General features: G+C 52.0%; 1 protein-coding gene across 2 annotated transcripts in view; it reads left to right on the top strand.

Moving 5' to 3' along the window:
• CIPC (CLOCK interacting pacemaker) overlaps positions 1-20,048 on the top strand; it is an 80,929-nt gene that overhangs the window by 41,254 nt on the left and 19,627 nt on the right. Inside the window, exon 1 of one of the 2 annotated variants that reach the window (XM_004610281.2) lies at positions 19,676-19,833. The exons of the other annotated variant lie outside the window; for it this stretch is intronic. The gene's annotated coding sequence lies outside the window, so the exon portion shown is untranslated. Of the gene's footprint in view, positions 1-19,675; positions 19,834-20,048 lie in introns of those variants that run through there. 2 annotated transcript variants of the gene reach the window in all.

The following is a 20,048-nucleotide window of genomic DNA, read 5'->3' as shown; positions in this document are numbered from 1 at the left end:
TGGGGAGGGAAGATGCCTCTCTTATGGGCTGGTGCAAGGGGACTCCCCTCCCCCGCTGCCTGCCTTGGGCTGCTGGCACCCCAGAATGACTTGCTTTGTTCGCCCAGAGGTCAGCCTCTGAGTCCCTCCCTAGCGCCTCCCTGCGGCGGAGTCTGACCCACAAAAGGTTCCTGAAAAAAAGCCGAAGCTTCTCCACTTTTGTTCAGACGGGAGAATGTTTACTGGTTGGGTGGTTGAGTGGTTGGCTTTTTTTTTTTTTTTCCATCCCCCGTCTGGAAATGACACCAAGAACAACAACAACAACAGAAAAAGAGAAAGGACGACTTGTCCCCAGGCGAAGCACCCACACCCTCCGAACTCTTCACCCGCGCTGGCCTGACTTCACCCGGCGGCCGGCCCGGGCGGCGGGGAGGCCGGAAGGTTCCTGGGAGGGGACAGCGCCCTGGGAACAAAAGCTGTTTTTCCCCCCCAAGCTTGGAGCTCGCAGGAGGAGGCGGGCCCAGGCCGGGACGCAAGGCCAGCAGGGAAGTTCAGTGAAGGAGGAAGAACATTCCCAGGGGTGTGGAGCCCTGGGCTGCTGGGGGGTCTGGCGGCCTCCCAGCCTCCCCTCACTGTGCTTGCACACAGCGTGGCCCAGCCCTGTCCCTGCTCAGGAGCGTCTGGAAGTCCCGGGAGAGGCAACTCGAGCACCAGCCAGAACCTGGGATCAGCATCAGAAACCTGCCCCTCCCCCCCCCCCCCCCCCCCCCCCCCCCCCGCCAAGAGGAAGTTCCCAGAGGGGCCGGCCCAGCTGGGGGCTGGACACGGCAGGGTACATGGGCATCCCACAGTTGGAGCTTCTAGAAGAGCAGGAGCTGCTGGTTCTCTGGTTCTGTCACAAGGCACTTCCGGTGTTAAGATGCAGGTGGCGTTTCGGAGGGAAGACTGTCAGAGAGGGGGCTCCTGAAGAAAGTTCAAAGACACTTCTGAACACAAGTTCTGAGGCCCTCAGAAAAGCCTCTGTCAGCGGGGTCTCTCTCGCCTGGTTCCCTCCCCTCCGTGCACCCACCTGAGTTCTTGGCTGCATTAAGTAACATAAAACTCAGCACTAGATGATGAAGAAGGCGCAAGCATGCACCCTGTGTGGGGGGGTGGGGTGGGGGTGGGAGGGAGATGGAGAGAAACAGAGAAGGAGAGAGGGAGAGAGAAAGGGAGAGAGAGGGAGGGAAAGAGAGAGAGAGGAAGAGAGGGAGACAGAAAGAGAAAGGGAGATAGAGAAAGAGAGGGAGAGTAAGAGAGAGAGAAAGAGAGAGAGAGAGAGAGAGAGAGAGAGAGAGAGAGAGAGAGAGAGAGAGAGAGAGAGAGAGAGCTGGAATGCTGGCTCATGTAGAAGATCAGGGATTTAGACATTGTGTGGATTCAGGTCTAGCATGACCCAGAGATTCCGTATGCCAGGACTCTCTCTCTCTCTCTCTCTTTCTCTAATTTTTGGGACATACGCAGTGGTGCACAAAGCTTACTCCTGGCTCTTTGCTCAGGGATTACTCTTCACGCCTGAGGGAGCACATTTCATGCCAGGGATCAAACCAGGATTGTCTGTGTGCAGGGCAAGCACCTTACCTGCCATACTAGCTTTCCAGCCCTCTCTCTATTAATTGATTAATTTATTTCTATGTTTTGGGGCCACACCCAAAATGGTTTGCAGGGCTTCCTCCTGGTTCTAAGCTCAGGAATACACTCCTGCAGGGCTCAGGGGACCACATGGGATGCCGGAGATTGAACCCAGGTCTTCTGTGTGCACGGCAAGCTCCCCACCCACTGTACTATCTCCTCAGCCCCTAGCCCCTTCTCTTTTTAAAAAACATGCTCCCATCTCCAACTTCCCTCTCATTGGTTGTGATGACCAGGGCTCACCCACAGGCTGGTGGCTTGCAGGGGCTGCAGTCTGGTCCACACACGTGTGCTCCCCTGGGTACAGTTTCCTGGCCATGGTGCACATGCTGCAGAGGCAGTATTCACGCACGGCAGTATTCAAGCCACGGTTGCTCCCAAGGCGGTGCTGCGGGTCAGTGGCCACGCTCTGTACAGCCGGGCAGCGCCAGGCATCCAGTGTGTGCCTCATGCTGTGAGACTGGCGCCTTTGCCCTGAGATCCTCTCACTGATGATCTTCCTCCCCACCCCCAGCCAATTATCTACTAATTAACTCTCATCATACTCCGCTACAGATAGCTTCACGTGGGTTCATGGATTTGGTCAAAAGTTTGGGAAGTGGGTAAGGTATGTTGAGCTTTAAAGCAGGGGTGACTGCTGGCATTACATCTTTGGTGTAACCTAGTAAAGCCACCACCCCCGCGCCCCCGCCCCAAAGAAAAACCCTTTGTGATGCCCAAGTCATGACTATTTCCCAGGGTGGGCCATCATGCAGCTTTCCACTTCTTCTTCTTTTTTTTAATCTTTTTGTGTATTTATTTATTTATTTATTTATTTTTGATTGAACCACCGTGAGATACAGTTACAAGACTTTCATGTTTGAATTTCAGTCATATAATGATAGAACACCCCTCCCTCCACCAGTGCATATTCTCCATCACCAATGTCCCCAGTATTACCCCCTCCCCGCCCCATTTCCAACCTTCCCCCTGCCTCTATGGCAGACAATTTTCCCCATATTCTCTCTCTCCTTTTGAGTATTATGGTTTGCAATATACATACTGAGAGGCTATCACATTTGGTCCTTTATCTACTTTCAGCACACATTTCCCATCCCGAACAATTCCTCCAACTCTCATTCACTGAGTGATCCCTTCTCTATCCCAGCCGCCTTCTGCCCCAGCTCATGAGACAGGCTTCCAATTATGGAGCAATATTCCTGGCCCTTGTGCCTACTGTCTTTGAGTGTCAGTCTCATATTAGTTATTTTATATTCCACAAATGAGTGCAGTCGTTCTCTGCCTGTCCCTCTCTTTCTGACTCATTTCACTTAGCATGAGCTTTCCACTTCTGAGTGCTGAGATCTCGGTGCCCCTGAGGGCTGGGCTCCACGCAGAATGGAGCCTGATTGGTTTGGTGTCAGCGGCGCTGGGGTCTGTCACTTCGTGCATATGTGGGAACCTTCTGGTGAGATCAAGGCAGTGCCAGCATCAAAACTTGAAGAGTGTCTGTGGCTTAAAAAAAAAGAAGTCCAAAGGTAATATTGACATACTCTTGTAAGATATGCAGTTCCACCAGTGCCTGAGGCATGAAGCACCGTGCTGGGGAAACAGCACGGTTCTCTGGGGAGACCAGACACGTGGGCTCCTAAGAGCCGCCTCGCTTCGGAAAAGGGCCCGTGGCATTCATGGACCCTCATGTGTGTGTCCCAGGCCATTCCCTCTCTCAGGTCCCAGACTGTCTGCAGGCAGGTTTGTATATGGGGAGGCCTCCTGCCAGTCCCAGGACTCACCTCTGCTCCAGGAACACATGGCAAGGGGCCACCAAGACAGGGCTGGGGGAGAGATCCTAGCAGCCTAGAGAACGCCACGCAGATGTGGCTGAGCCGCAGAGACATCCCCCAGCTTGCCTTTGGACACCAACTAACACTTCACAGTTTGCAAACTGCATTCACCTCCATGGCCTCGTCCTGCTCTCTCAAGCTGGAAAGAGGCGCAAACATCACGGGCTCAAGGGAGGATCAGGAAGCAGCGTCTCAGAGAGGGAATGGGATGTCACGGGCGCCCCACGGTGTCAGATTCCACCAGGATCCTGGAAGGCACCCACAGGGATCTGTCCACCGCACCTCTAAGATCTGCCCTCGCCCCACCACCCTCCTTCTTTGCTCTGTTCTGGTTCTTGGGCCAGACCGGGCAGTGTTCAGGCTCTGTGCTCAGGGGTCACTCCTCATGGGGCTTAGAGGACCAGGTGTGTGCTGGAGACCGAATCCAGGTTGGGCGATGGCCACGCAAGCAATCGCCACCTTACTCACTGCACCATCACTCCAGACTTACACTGAGAAATTTTGTGCAGCCAAATCCCCATGGGCAGGGCTTGGCATACTGCAGGCTTGAAGCGCCCCCAAGAGAGAAAGCTGCAAGCACAGGACTGTGGAAGAGAGCTTTGTGGGAAGAGTGTCCTTCCCCAGGCCACTCTTGCTCATGAGGAACCCCTTGGGCCGGCGGAAGAGCAGCCCACCAGCAGGGGATGGGCAGTGCAAGAGCTTCATGACTGCCCAGGAAGCAATGGGGGTTGCCCAGGGGTTCTGGGAAATAATGATGGAAGAGTCTTTTTTGTTTTGTTTTGTTTTGTTTTGTTTTTAATTTTATTGAATCACTGTGAGATAGTTACAAGCTTTCATGTTTGGGTTACAATCTCACAATGATTAAACACCCATCCCTCCACCAGTGCACATCCCCCACCACCAATATCCTGGGTATACCCCCCCTCCCACCCTTTCCCACCCTCCCCCTGCCTCTAAGGCAGACAATATTCCCATACTCTCTACTTTTGGGCATTATGGATTGCAACACAGACACTGAGAAGTCATCATGTTTGGTCCATTATCTACTTTCGGCATGCATCTCGTTCCCAACTGGTTCCTCCAGCCATCATTTTCTTAGTGATCCCTTCTCTATTCCATCTGCCTTCTCCCCTCCGCTCATGAAGCAGTCTTCCAGCTATGGGGCAATCCCCCTGGCCCTTGTATCTACTGTCCTTGGGTGTCAGCCTCATGTGATGCTAAATAGTGGAAGAGTTGGCAGGAGAAGGAGACTAGGAGAAAGCTCAACAGGTCTTCGGCCCCCATTCTTTTTCTGAAGTGTGGGTAGAACTCCAGCTAGCATTTGCTACTGGATTGGGAGTGGATCAGTGATAACAAAAGATTTTTTTGCTATTTTCACTGAAATTGAAATGAAAGTAATTTCAAGAAACTGGAGTGTGTGGTAGCATGAAGTTCTAGATTTAGAGCAGCAAAGAATTTTCCCACTCTCAAGGGGAGCCATTTCTCTGCTCTAGGCCTCCCGCCATTTTTTTTAAGGGCCCAGTGGGTACCAGCAGAGTTCGGGACTGTCTCCAGGGTTACAGCCTAGGGACCCTATGGGATGCTGGGGATCAAACCCAGGTCAGACGCGTGCAAGGTAAAGTGCCCTCCCCGCTATACTACTTCTCTGGTCCCAACTCTGCAGTTTCTTGGCCAGGATTACACGGGGAGCCATCAGCTGCTGAGGATCAGGCTCAGGCCTCACAGTGTGAGGCAGTGCCCTGCTGCTGAGCAACACGCCTGGCTTGACCCACTGTCAGAGACAGAGGCACCACCACCACCCACATACACGGCCGGTTCTGTGCCAACTCTGGGCAGTGCTTGTGGGGCCAAGCAGTGCTGGGGATTGAACCTGGGCTACCCTCCTGCCCAGACCTTCGAGCTTCCTCTGAGCCCCAAGGTGTCTTATTCTTATTCTTTGTCCTTGAACCTGGGCTCCTTACAAAGGTTTGTGTTGGCCCTTGGCGCTTAGTCTGTACAGGGGGCTCACAAAGCAGCCTAGAAGTTGCAAGGAGGATGGAGGAAGCAGAGTCTCCCTTTCCCCATATTCTTCCAGCAGCCTGTCAGCAGGCCGGGAAAGCCCGTTGCCAGCATTCTCGGAGTGGCCTGACCATGGCAAAGGAGTAGGGACCTGGGTAGAGCCGGGAACACCCGAGCTGCAGGTTCCCTCCTGGGATCTGGGGGAGCAAGCAGGGAAAGAAAGCAAAGGTGGGAACAAAGTTGCAGGTGAACAAAGAGGGAGCCAGGGGCCTCCATACAGCTCCCAGGGAGTTTCTTCTTCTTCTCTGGAGACTGCGTGCACAGCGGGTGTATCTGAAGAGCAGGCACTGGACATGCTGGTTCTCACAGGGGCCTAATGACCTTCCAGGAGGGAAGGGAGGGGGTGAGTCAAACCGCAGGCCCCTGCTAGCAATAGCGTCCTCAAAGGGAAATAGGTAGTTCAGGGGAGCCGAGCACTCACCCATGCAAGAACTGGGTGTTCCCAAGCCTCTCCTCAGGTGGAGAGGGGGAGAGCAGCCCATGCAAGCCCAGAGCAAAGAAAGGTGAGGGGCTTCCCCGAACAGGGTGCGTGCCAAAGAAGCAAGAAGCTGCGAGCAACTGTGCAGAGAGACTGCAGCCCCGACACGGGGTAGCATCGTCCCATCCCTAGTGCCCAGAGGGCAAGAGCTTCATCACAGCAATGCCAACAGGGGCCGAGTGGGCAAAAAGATTCCGAACTGATGACTGCTGTTGGAACAGGCTGCAGAAGTCTAAAGAGTGAGAAATGAAGGGCCAGTGCGACAGTCCAGCATGGAGGGCGTTTGCCTTGCACGCGGCCAACATGGCTTCGATCCCTGGCATCCCATATGGTTCCCCGAGCACTGCCAGGAGTAATTCCTGAGTGCAGAGCCAGGGGTAACCACTGAGCATTGCCAGCTGTGACCCAAAAAGTGAAAACAAAAGTGAGAAATGCTTCAATACAAAACAAAGACAAAGGAACAATTTTTTTTTGCGGGGGGGCGGTGCCTGGGGCACACCCAGCAGTGCTCAGGGCTGACTCCTAGCTCTGTCCTCAGGGATCACTCCTGGTGGGGCTGAGGGAGGACCAGATAGGGTGCCGAGGATCAAACCAGGGTGGGCCACATGCAAAGCCAACCCCATTGTCCTATTGCTCCGTCCCAACATTCCTAAACAAAACCACCTTCCTCTCTCTCTCTCTCTCTCTCTCTCTCTCTCTTACACACACCACACACACACACACACACACACACACACACACACACACACACACACACACACACACACTCTAACCCCTCACCGTGTGTGAACAAATGAGTCACAGACACCTATAAGGAAGGTTCTGAGGCCAGGGACCGCCCCCATTCATCCTTATAACCCCTTCCTGCTTCCAGTGTGGCTTGGGAAGGTGCTTACCAAATTAAATGGCTGTATTAGCGATTTGCTAATTGTTCTTTTTTTTTTTAATGTAGTGGGCTAGTGAAAATAAATAGAACAATGCCAAGACCATTTTTAATAGGCTACTTTAAAGAGTCTGAGAAAAGACACCTATTTGTCTAGCAGCCTAAAAAGAAATATGCAAATACAGTCATTCTTGAAAGGCAAAGCAGCCACTCTGCATTCCGGAGCAGGGACCTCGCTGATTGCGCGATGCAGGTTGCTAAGCAACCACACGGTAATTCCTAGTGTCATCGAGATGAAGCTGTTATCTGCTTTCTTTGCTGGCTGTGACACGAGGAGACAACAGGTAAAGGACAACCAAGAACACGGGCTCCTGGGTGACATATTTGCTCTTGAAGGACGTGGATGCGGGAGAAAACCCCCACGCCCCATCAGAAAATGCTGTGGGGAGAATTTCATTAGCTGCCAGCAGCAGGCAGTCTGGCGCGGATTTACCCTGTGGGTGAATCCTGTGAGGGCTCCTATTCTCCCTGTCCGCAAAGCAGGCGACCAGAAGCACGTGGCTCTGCCCGGGGTGGCTGTCCGTTCAGGAAGGGTTTCAGGCCCCAGCCCCTCCCTCCCCCCCACCTCCAGCAGGGCTCAGATTTGACTGGATAAAAGCAGGCTTTTAAGTCATAAAATGGAACACTCCGATTTTCAAAGAAACCCAAGTGGGGGTGGGTGGGTGAATGGATGGCACTTTCCTATACCTGAGGAAAAGGCTCTTAGGCTTCTCTTTGTTTGGACGTGATTACTCGACATTTTAATCAAATGGGCTGCCTGGTGTGAATCCCACTCCACAGTGGTATTGACGTTGCTGCTTTTGCAACAGACTGGGAACGCCACCCAGCATCTGAGAATGAGTAAGGGCTCTTTCAGGACATCTCTGACATTAAGGAAAAGAGAGCGCTTGCTTAAATACCACTCCAGATCTAGGAGGTTAAGAGGACTCATCTTTTTCATATGAATTTTCAAAAGGATGACTCCCCAGAACTAAAACTCTCCGAAGATTCTTGGCCCTATCGTTCCTCAACACCACCTTTGCCCCTGACCCCACTGTCCTGGCTCCTGTTGCTTCTCATCTGTCTCCCACATGCCCTCACCCTCCTCTCCTTCTTCCCCTCTCCTCCCTGTACTCAAGGGCCAAGGTTGATCAGGCCCCCCCCCCCCTTTAAAACATTGCCGACCCTCATCCAGATATTCTAAATACTACATATGAGTGATATCATCCTGTGTTTATCCTTCTTCTGGCTTACTTCATTAAGAAATGATAGAGCCAAATATCTAAGCCACAGAGTCAAAAGCACTGAAATCAAGAGGCCCAAACTTCGAAAGGTGCCTGTCAAGAGGGCAGGAGGTGGGAGTTTGAGGGTGTGGCAGGGAAGTTGACACTGGTGGTGAGATGTAATAGTGTATATCTAAAACTCAACTCTGAATAACTGTAAATCACAGTGCTTTAATTAAAAAAAAAAGGTGGAAAGAAAAAAGAAAGCCTAAAAGACTGTACGGTACCCCACCTACATACACCCATCCAGAAAATGTCATCTTGAAGTTTTCTTCAGAAATTAGAAACTTGCTTTCCGGGCTCCTGGGTGAGATTGAAATGGGGGCACCTCGGACTCTGACCCACTGGAGAGAAAGCAGACCCTGAATGAAGAGCCACCAGGTAGCTTTGATGAAAAACTGGGCAAAGCCTCAGTCTGACAGCGGGGCCCCATTTATCCGACGTGAACTGATGCTCTGAGGCGCGACGCCTGCTGAAGGTCCCGGCCCTGCACCGGAAAGTGGAGGTGCTGGTGCTTGTGTGGGAAGCCGTGAGATTGGTCCTGTTTCTAGAGGAAAGCTATTGCGTTTGTCACCTCTGCTGACCAGGTGTGCAGAGGCCCTCCAGGGGGTGGCCATCCAAGAGTCAAATCAAGTGTCATGCACGTTTACTTCACAGCATCTACTCAGAACCCAAAGACTCGCCAATGCCTCGGGGGAGGAGGGGGAGAGGGTTGGGGTGAGTCTGGGAGGCGCAAAGGAAGCCCTGGATACAATATCTGTGTTTTATTTTGTTTGGGGGCCACACTGGGTGCTGATCAGGGCTGACTTCAGCTCTGCTCTCGGGCATCACTCCTGGCAGGGTTCAGGGGACCATATGGGATGCTGGGGCTCAAACCCAGGTCAGACGTGTGCAAGGCAAGTGTTCTACCTGCAGTACTCTCTCTGGCCCCAACTCTGGAATTTCCTTTTTTTTTTTTTTTTGCTTTTTGGGTCACACCCAGCAATGCACAGGGGTCACTCCTGGCTCATGTACTCAGGAATCACCCCTGGTGGTGCGCAGGGGACCATATGGGATGCTGGGATTTGAACCCGGGTCGGCCACGTGCAAGGCAAACGCCCTACCCGCTGTGCTATCACTCCAGCCCCCCAACTCTGGAATTTCTTGGCCAGGATTACCCCGGGGAACAAAAGTCGTCAGTGGCTTCCTCCACCCCACCTCTCCAAAGTACCCTAATGCCTCCAACGGCTGTGGGTAGAAGCCTGGAGCAGGAAGAGCTGGCAGGTTGGGAAACTCACCAAAGGCAGCAGTTGTCGGGGCTGCCTGGGCACTCACGGATTGGGAAGAGACTCCCCACTGGTGGAGCTAGGTCAATGATGTGGGTGCCACAGCTAAATCTGCAGGATGCTGGGATCCCTTGGGTGTCAGGGTAGTCAAACCTTTATCACTTAGTAGCAGAAAACATTAGCTAGAACCCTGCCCTTGCAGGCACTTAGGCGAGGGAGAGGGAGAGGGGAGGAGAGCAGGGTGGAAGAGAGGGACCCAGGGAATGGCGACGCCAAGGCGTCTGGATCAAGTCATGAAAGAGAAAGTGCTCCGTGCCATCTGCGGGAAGGCTCTGCCTGAGGCCTGGTTGGCTTTGTGGCCAGTTGCCTGTCACTGAAGGGTCCGACTCCACCCAGGCGTCCCTGGATTTCTGCTGGTAGCCCTGGGTTCCCTGTTTTTTGGCAGCTCCATGCTGGTGGGGAACTCACCAGAGTTGTTTGCAGGGGGATAGAAGACTATGGTGACAAGCTCTGAGACTAAGTTAAATGACTCCAAAGGGGCAACTCAACAGTTGTCTGGGTCATCTGGAGAGAGTGAAACTTGGAGTTTAAATCAAAGATCCATGGGTGGAGAGGACACTTAAATCTGTCCACTGAAATAATTTCAGAAGGGTCATAGCAATAGTATAACAAGTAGGGCATTTGCCTTGTACATGGCTTACCTGGGTTCAATCCGTTGGCGTCCCATCTGATCCCCTGAGCACCACCAGAAAAAAAAAATCGCTGAGTGCAGAGCCAGGAGTCAGCCAGGAGTGCCAGATGTAGCCACCAAAACAAACAAAAACCCACAAAACGATCCAGTAACATTATTCCAGAAAGGGGATGTCACATGGAAAAGTCTGGAAAGGGATGCATGTCGACATTATTATGAGCTCATCCTACGCTTTCCTTCCTCCCCCACAATCAGTCATGTTCAGAGGGAAATAAAAAGAACCAGGTGCCAGAGTTCACGCTGTGGCGCCCCTATCTGTCCTTGGTACCCTCTCCCACACAAGTGCCTGTCTGTGCCTGTGCGCCTTCGAGTTCCCTTCGGACCAGCTGCTGCCTCGGCCCAGCCGGAAAGGCTGTGCTCTTCCCACTCCCCCTCTAACCGGGCTGTGGAACGGCAAGACTACAAGCAAGGGTCCACAATGTTCAGATCCACTTGGCCACTTATTGCTGGGGGTCTTCACATGGGACATGGCCCCATCCCAACATTTTCCTCTGCAGGAAGACAAGAATAGCAGTTTCTCGGCTGTCTCGTCCTTTGAGAATGAAACCGGCACTTTTTGGCCAGTCACTGGGTCTGGCAGATGGAAAGCAATCCAGGTCAGGGGCTGTGGAAGAGAGTCACCGTGAGCTCTGGAGGATTTGCTGGGTGAGCCGTTATACCCAGAGGGATTTCATCTCAGGAACTGGCATGAAGATGGAAGGGCTGCTGGGATTGTTCCCATTGCCCCGAAATCCAGGCATCGAAAACCAGATGGGCCGGACACATAATTCGATTTAGAGATGACTGTTGGACTAGAGCTGTTACTGACTGGATTCCATGGGACATCAAAAGACCAAATGGCTGCCCACTTACAAGATGGTCAGACTTCTTTGTCAAAACCCTGAATGGGGGGCTGGAGCAATAGCACAGTGGGTAGGGCATTTGCCTTGCACGCGGCCGACTCAGGTTCGATTCCTAGTATGCCATATTGTCCCCCAAGCACCCCCAGGAGTAATTTCTGAGTGCAAAGCCAGGAGTAACCCCTGAGCATGACCGGGTATGACCCAAAAAGTAAAAAAAAAAAAAACCAACCCAAAAAAACCAACCACCTGAACGAACGGTTTGAGGCTCTTCATGTTCCTGGAGCGAGCAGATACCATTGGGCTACACTAGCATGTGACAGGGGCGAATGGAGACATAACTGGCGCCTGCTCAAGCAAATCGGAGATCAACGGGATGACAAATGATACAATTGATACCCATCAATACCCAGAAGGGACAGAAAGTTACCTCTAGATGTTCCTGGTGGTGCTTCCACATAATCTCCTAAGAATAAGTACAAGGACAGAGCTGACTGGTGGGCCCTAGCCACCTGCCAGCTAAAGAAGAAAGGATCATGAAGCTTTGCCTCCTCACCCCCGCCCCGGTGGTGCCCTGCTGATCTCTATGCCCATACAAGGCTGCAGCCGCTCCCCATTAACATGCACAGAAGCACAAAGCATGTGTATTCTGATCATCTGCCAAATTCTCTCTCTCTCTCTTTTTTTTTTATTTTTGAGTCACACCCAGCAATGCACAGGGGTTACTCCTGGCTCTGCACTCAGGAATAACCCCTGGCGGTGCTCAGGGGACCATATAGGGTGCTGGGAATCAAACCCGGGTTGGCCGCATGCAAGGCAAATGCCCTACCTGCTGTGCTATTGCTCCAACCCCCATCTGCCAAATTCTCTAAAAAAACATATTGGGATGGATGGGCAGAGACAGTAGGGTAGGTAGTGCTTGCCTTGAATGCAGCCTGCCCTCCACCAGGAATGATTTCCTGAGGGCTGAGCCAGGAGTATGCTTTGAGCACTGCCAGATCTGGCTCCCAAACAAATACAAGAAATTGGGACTAGGGTCAGAGAGATAGTACAGGGAGTAAGACAGCAGGCAAGACTCGAGCCCTGGGAGCAATAGCTGCCGGCCCACCTAGCTCTGTTCCAGGCACCATATATGGTCCCCTGAGCACCACCAGGGATTAAGGGATTACTCCTGAGCACAGAACCAGGACTAGGCCCTGAGCACTGCTGGATGTGGTCCCAACTCTCCACCACCTGCCCCAGATCCCACCCCAAAAATCTATAATTGGGTTGAGGGAGACAGCTTAAAGGACTGGGGCAATGCTTCATATGAGAGCCAGGGGTTCCATCTATGGCACCCCAAGACCCCTGGAGCATTGCAGGGGTGGTAGATCCCAGGCCCCCAAGTTTGCCCTGAACCCCACACACATGGGGCCTTGGTACAGGGGCTAAGGCATTTGCATTGCATGTGGCAACCTCAGGTTCAAATCCCAAATGCCACACAGAGTTCCATGAGTGCCCCCAGGAGCCAGAAATAATCCCCAAGCTCTGAGTCTATAGCCTGCCCTCTAAAATAAGAAATTATAGGGGCTGGAGTGATAGCACAGTGGGTAGGGCATTTGCCTTGCACGCGGCCCACCCGGGTTTGGTTCCCAGCATCCCATATGGCCCCCTGAGCACCGCCAGGGGTAATTCCTGAGTGCAGAGCCAGGAGTGACCCCTGTGCATTGCCGGCTGTGATGCAAAAAAAAAAAAAAAAGTAAAATAAAAAATTATATTAGAGGCCAGAGCAATAGGACAGTGGATAGGGCACTTGCCTTGCAGGCAATTGACCCAGGTTCAATTCCTGGCACTCCATATGGTCCCCAGAACCTGCCAGGAGTGAATTCTGAGTGCAGAGTCAGGAGTAAGCTCTGACCAAAAGCCACACCCCCAAAGGAATTATATTTTAAAAATCCCAAACCAACAGAACCTGCACTAATAATTAAATGTTAGATTTGTGGACTGACCCTCCCCCAAGTTATATTTAAAAAATCCAAAACCAACAGAATTTGCACTGATAATTCAATGCTAGATTCAGACTGGAGGATAACTACTTCACAGGCGGCCACACTAATATTCTGAAAATAAACCTGAAAGATCTTACATCATAGTCCAAGAAAGACACCAGTCCCAGGGGCAAGGATTTCAGTGCTACTCGGGAAAACAAGAATAATGTGAGATTCCACAAAGCAGAAATAATTCATTTTTAAATTGTGAGATAAGCTTCTTTTTATAAAGTGATGCTGATAGGAGCTTGGATCTAAAACTAGATTTCCGACTAGTTTCACTATCACACTATTTTAACTATTAAGTCATTTGAAAATGATTTAAAATTTAAATATTAAAATAAGTACAAAACAAGTAATTTTATTTTTTATTTAAATTTTTTTAATTGCTTCATAGCAAATTCCTTCAATGTGATATTTCAGATTTTTATTTTATTTTATTTTATTTTTGCTTTTTGGGTCACACCCAGCAATGCTCAGGGGTTACTCCTGGCTGTGCACTCAGGAATTACTCCTGGCAGTGCTTGGGGGACCATATAGGATGCCGGGGATTGAACCCAGGTCGGCCGCATGCAAGGCAAACGCCCTACCTGCTGTGCTATCGCTCCGGCCCCAAAACAAGTAATCTTAAAACTTATTTTAGTTCCCCTCCTCCTTCCATCATTGCTACTCCTGTGATGTTGGGGTCTGTACCCCAGCTGGGGGTTCCGGATGGACTGGATCCAACTGCAGTGTGACTGGTCTAGCACCCAATGATACGGGTAATAGCAGTGATGGAACTCACAGCCTCTCACCAGCAACTCAGGTGTTCTAACATTGAGCCATATCCCAGGACCCTTAATAGATATAAACCTGGGCCTGGAGCCATAGCACAATAGGTAAGGTGTTTACCTTGCATGGGGCCAACACTGGTTCAATCCCCAGCCTCCCATACAGTTCCCTGAGCACCACCAGGAGTGATTCCTGAGTGCAGAGCCAGGAGTAAGCCCTGAGCAGTTGGGTGCAGCCAAAAAAAAAAAAAAAAGATCAGAGACCAAAATATAGATAGAAATGTGTGTGTGTGTGTGTGTGTGTGTGTGTGTGTGTGTCTGTGTGTGTGTGTCCCATACCTGATGGTGCTCAGGGCTTATTCCTGGCTCTGCACCCAGGGATCACTCCTGGTAGTGCTGGTGGGCCTGTGTGGTACTGGGGATATTGACCCAGGCTCCTCTGTATGCCAGGCAAGTGTTATAACCTCTGTGCCCTCCCTAAGTGCAATGTTTATATGTTAGGGGCCGGGGAGACAGCTGAAAGGCTGGCACACACACTTCACACCCAGGAGCCTTGGTAAGCCAGGGATGAGAGTACAGCAAGTACGGCACTTGCCTTGCAAGCAGAAGACCCAAGTTCAATCCCCGGCACCCCATATAGTTCCCCAACACATACCAGGAGTGAAACCTGAACACAGGCCCTCAAGTAAGCCCTGTGCACCACTAGGTACAGCCCAAAACCAAACAAACAAATGAAAAGCCCCAAGTCTTGGGTTCCCCCCAAACCATCTAGTGTCCTCACATTGAGCTCAGAGTAGTGTCACTGCCAGCACGACCAGGAAAAGTCAAAGCCCAAAAAGTGTATTTTAAATTATAATCATATAAAGGATAGCACGATGGGTAGAGCGTTTGCCTTGTACGTGGCCGACCCGGGTTAGATTCCCCCACCCATCTCAGAGAGCCCAGAAAGCTACGGAGAGTATCCCGCCCACATGGCAGAGCCTCACAAGCTACCCGTGGCGTATTCAATATGCCAAAAAAAGTAACAAGTCTCACAGTGGAGACATTACTGGTGCCCAATGGAGCAAACTGATGAACAATGGGATGACAGTGCTACAGCGCAGTGCTATATCCATATTGTTATAATTTATATTCACATGTTAAATTATATATAATTAAATTATATAGAAATTACATACTAAAGTATCTTAAAACTTAGCCCAAGGGTCAATCTTCATGGCCAGACTGAGAACCCTTCTTTTCACAGGGAAGGAGCATGCATTAACCTAAGGTGAAAGGTTACCTGGAGGTGTCTTTCCCACTCCCCTTTCCGTTCAATCCAAGGCGACCAGGAAAAACAGCCTATTTGCAAAGCCTTGCATGTAGCATTGACTGGAGCCGGGCGCCCCCTGCTGGTAGTCAGATTTCTTTTTTTTCTTTTCCGACCACACCCTGTGCTTACAGGGTGAGTTGCTGGAGGTGCTGGGGGTGGTGTGTGTGCAAATGAGACACACCGTGTGGTGCCTGAGATCTGATCAGGGCATCTGGCATGCACAGCATGCACTAAGCCTGCAGAGATCTTTCTCCAGCCCTGCCTGGAACCACGAGACTCCAACTGGAAAGAAATCTAGCACAAAGCCAGGGCTTGCTCCATCATCATCCGACTGACCAGCAGATCAGCCTCACCAAACAGGACACAACCACTAAACTCGTGAGACTTGCAACAGAAATGAACACTTCAGGGGGAAAATGCTTGACATTGGTTCAGTCACATTAAAAGATTTTTTAAAGGCCAGGGAGATAGTGCAGTGGTGATGGTGGAAACAAGCTTTAAACTTGGAGATTCGAATTCGATCCCCAACACTCACCCAAGCACCCCCGGCTGTAGCTCTGATGGCCACTAGCACTACTGGCCAATTTGGCTGACAATGACCCCCTGAGCACTGCTTAGGAGGCCCCCCCCAAAAAACACATATTCCTGGGACCCTCTGCTCCTAAAGACTATGGTCCGAGGGGTCTTCTAACCCACTTTGGCACCCAGAGTGGCTTCTTACAGAAATGCATCTAGACTGTGAACTGTGCTACAACCCTGTGCCGCCCGGGGAGGGATTTTCCCTCTCCACCTTGTCTTTCTGCGCAGAAGATGATGGCAGTGGCAACACCCATGTGGCAAGAGCCACCTCCTAAGACTCCCAACCCAGAGGTATGAGTTTGCAGTGATGTGGCTCGTAGGTGATCACAGGATGGGGGGCGTTACTGGCACGCTCTCCGGCCAGATAAGATCCGGAGCTGTCGCCCGCGAAACGGACCCTCTGCTCCTAAAGACTATGCTCCTAAAGACAAGAGGTCTTCTAACCCACTTTGGCACCCAGAGCGGCTTCTTATAGAAATGCACCTAGACTGTGAACTGAGCTAAAATATCAGAAATACAAAACTCATAGAGCTCATAGAGTCTTCATACTCAGTAATGGAAGACAAATCATTAAGTGATGCCTTTTCAGCAGGCCTGATTGTTGGGGGAAAATTCCGAACAATAATAGTGAGTTCTCTATTGAAATATTGAATGTATTCAAAGTATAGAGAGAATAAAGTGAAGATCATTAGCTACTCAGGTGGGGGGGTGGGAGGGGGGTATATTGGGGTTCTTGGTGGTGGAACATGTGCACTGGTGAAGGGATGGGGGGTTAATCATTATATGACTGAGACTTAAACCTGAAAAAAACCCCACATATTCTTTTATTACATAGAAGCACATGGTAGCTTACTAAAAATACACTAATCAGTAAATTGATTTTTCAATCTGATTTTTTAGTTTTGTTTGAAACTTTATTTAAATGCATTTAAACACCCTGATTTACAGTTATTCATAATACTATTGTTTCAGATATTCAGTGTTCCAATACCAATCCTACCACCAGTATGAACTTCCCTCCACCAGTGTTCCCAGTTTCCCACCTAATCCCCAAGCCTGCCCCCTTAGCAGGCACAAAATAATCTACTTTATATTACCACATATATCTCACAATGCTGTTATTAAAGTCATTGTCTGAGGATTTACTGAGCTGTCTGGTGCTTGGTGAGCAGATTCTGTGTTAACTGTGTTCACTCACTGAGCTTAGTGGGAGTTTATGCAATTTCCCCATCTAATCTGCTGTGCTCCTACTGGGCTGTCAGTACGTAGCCGTGCGCTCTAGGAGCTGTGGGACTGGGACGATGAAGTAGCTTGGCATCTCTTCAAGATTAGTCTTAGAGTTGTGAACATGGGCCCTTTATATACTGGAGGATGTTGGAGGTGGCTGGAGTACTGAGTCTCTTGGCAGGGTAGGAACATAGTGCGTGCCCATCCTGTGAAGATTCCATCCATCTCATCCCAGAGACAGGGCCATCTGGGATAAATCGGAGGCTGCGAGATTAGTTGTGGAGCTGTGAAGTCACGGGCTGTTTTTCTGTCAGAGAATGGTAGTAGGAGCACTGGCCGCTGGGCGGGGAGGGACTCAGACTGCCTCCATCCTGAGAATTTTATTTTGGAAACCAGGCTTGCCTGGGACAATTTAGCAGTGGTGAGGTTAGCCATGATTTGATTCTTTTGGCTTCATTTCCAAGCTTGCCTCTGACGTTCCAGTAACTGCTAAAGCTTGGCTGATCTCAAAAGATAGGCAGTTTCTCAGGTGAATTAATATACCTTTGCAACACAAAGACAATCCTTGCAGAATAAGAATTATCCTCAAGTTTCATATTAGCTTCCTTATTGTCAATAGTCTTCTTTTGGGGGAGCAAATCCAGCAGTACTTGAGTGCCTGGGGATTGAACTGAGTTCTAACAAGCAAAGCGTGTGCTCCAACCTATTAAGGTCTCCAGGCCCTTATTTGTCCCTCTGTATTGGGGGTGGAGGGGAGTGTGTCACATGCTGCAGTTGTTGGGGAACTAACTGGTGTTAGGATCTGCAATGCAAGTGCTTTAACCCCTGTACTATCACTCTGACCTTTGTTGTTGTGGTGGTGGTGGTGTGGGGGGGGTAGAGTCACACTCAGTGCTGCTCAGGGCTTACTTCTGGGGATCAAACCTGGGTCAGCTACATGCAAGTGCCCTGCCTATACTCTCCAGACCCCCTTTTCTGTCCTTAAAGCTTCACCTCCTATTCTCTCCCTCCTCCAACAACAACCCCCCCAGCCCCAGCAGTTTGCTTTATTATTACTGTTTTTTTTAATTCCCTTGATTTTATCAATTGTATTTTGCTCAGAATTCTCTGGCACTTCTCACACTGCTTAGAGGACGGCTTTATTTTCCATATCAGCTCCTTCTGAAGTGAAATTTATTTTTTATTTTATTGTGCCTCAAAAAGGGAGTGGGGGACACTGTGTTAAGATCCCACCTCCTGGCTACACCATCAGAGGCATCAACTTCAGCACCCCCATATAAAGACTGGGAATGAGAGCACCACCTACAAAATTTGAAGAGGTGTCTTAAGAGAAAGAGTGTCAAGGGGCCGACCAGGTTCTCCACTCATCAATAATTATTAATTATTGTTTTCACTCCCCCTCAGAAACAAAAGCCTTCCACGCTCAGGCATTTAAGTGTTGGTAAAGCTTATGCGAGCAAGTGCATCCACACCCAGTGATGCCTTCCTGTTCCGCGGGTCGGGCGGATTCTCTGGATTTAGCAGGACCAAGCCAACAGAGGCTGGGCTCTCTCCTGGCACATCTGGCCTGGCACCTTCCACCCAAGCTTCCTGGGACTGCCCGGGCTCCAACATGCCTTGCTGTCCCCCAAAACGGCCACACCAGTAGCTGCAGGTGTTGGGGGTGGAGTGGGGCTTGAAATACAGCCCAAGTGAGAACTTCCTCATTTGAACAATCAAGATTTCATAACCCAGGGCTGGAGCGATAGCACAGTGGGTAGGGCGGTTGCCTTGCATGAGGACGACCCGGGTTTGATTCCCAGAATCTCCAGAGCACCGCCAGGAGGAATTCCTGAGTGCAGAGCCGGGAGTAACCCCTGAACATCCCTGGGTGTGACCCAAAAAAAGAAAAAAAAATCATAATCCTAAGCCAGTCACGGCTACCCGTTGGGTAGGAAGATTCTAGAATTTGCCTGAGTCCTATGCTAATCTATGTTCACCTGCAAGGCACTGTTCTGAAACCTGAGAAATAACCCACATGCTTCCAAGCCATCCGGATCGCATCCCTGAGATTTCCCGCCCTTCCCCCCCCCCACGTGCGACAGCTTGTGACATCTGAGGAGAGACTCGGACGGTCCCCTCCATCCCGGGGGTTGCGTGGGACAAAAAGTGGGTCCCGTAGTCGGAGTGTCGCGAGCTGCACAGGGACGCGTCCCCGCCCGTGGAGCAGCATCGCGAGGCGGAACAGGGTCGGGCGGACGCGGTGGACGGCGTCGCGCGCCTCGCCCGCCTCAGCCGGTCTGGGCGTCTCCCGCACCGCGGCGAACAGCCCGAGGCCTCCGGCACGCGCCCGCGGGGCCCCGCCCCCGCCCGCGGCCCGAGAGCTGCGATTCGCTGGCCCCGCCCCAGGCCCCGCCCCGCAAGCCCCTCCACATCCCCGCCCCACTCCACTCCGCAGCGCCGCGCTCTGGGGCCTCCGCACAAAATGGCGGCGGCGCCGGGGGCCCACGATAGAGACGTCCGCCTTCCGCGGAGAGAGCGCCGGCTTCAGGGGGACGTCGGCGCCGACGGGAAGGCGTGCGGGCCTCGCCTTCCGGCGGAGGCGAAAACAGGGGCCGCCGCGGGCCCTTCTAGGAGAAAGGCGAGCGGTCTCCATGGTGCCGAGTCGTCCGGGCTGGGCCACGTGACGGAGCCGCAGCCGAGGCAGGCGCGAGGAGAGACGGGCGGGGCTAGAGCCTCGGGGGGCGGGGCCCGGGCCCGGAGGGCGGGGCCCCGGCGCCGGCTGCGTTGTCATGGAGCTGCGGGGCCGGGCTCGCGCATGCGCCGCGGGGCTCGCGGGTCCGGCGCTGGAGCGGCGATTCCGGCCCTAGGTGAGAAGGGGAGGCGGGCTGGGCGCGACGGCCGCAGGGGGTTTGGGCCCCCGAGCGTGGGCCGGGGAGGGTCGAGGGGCAGGGGGGCGAGGCGCGCGGGAGGGCGGGCTGCGGCTCTCGGGGCGACGGGCCGGCGCGTGCCCCCGCGTTTCCTGGTTTTGGCCGCGGGGCTGGGGGCGTGCGGGCCCTGCGGGTGAGAAGGGGTGGCGCAGCGG

The sequence above is a fragment of the Sorex araneus genome, chromosome 3 (assembly GCF_027595985.1).
Source record: "Sorex araneus isolate mSorAra2 chromosome 3, mSorAra2.pri, whole genome shotgun sequence".
Taxonomy (NCBI): domain Eukaryota; kingdom Metazoa; phylum Chordata; class Mammalia; order Eulipotyphla; family Soricidae; genus Sorex; species Sorex araneus.
The sequence above is the reverse complement of the archived record's forward strand: the minus strand, read 5'-3'. Positions and strand labels throughout refer to the sequence as shown.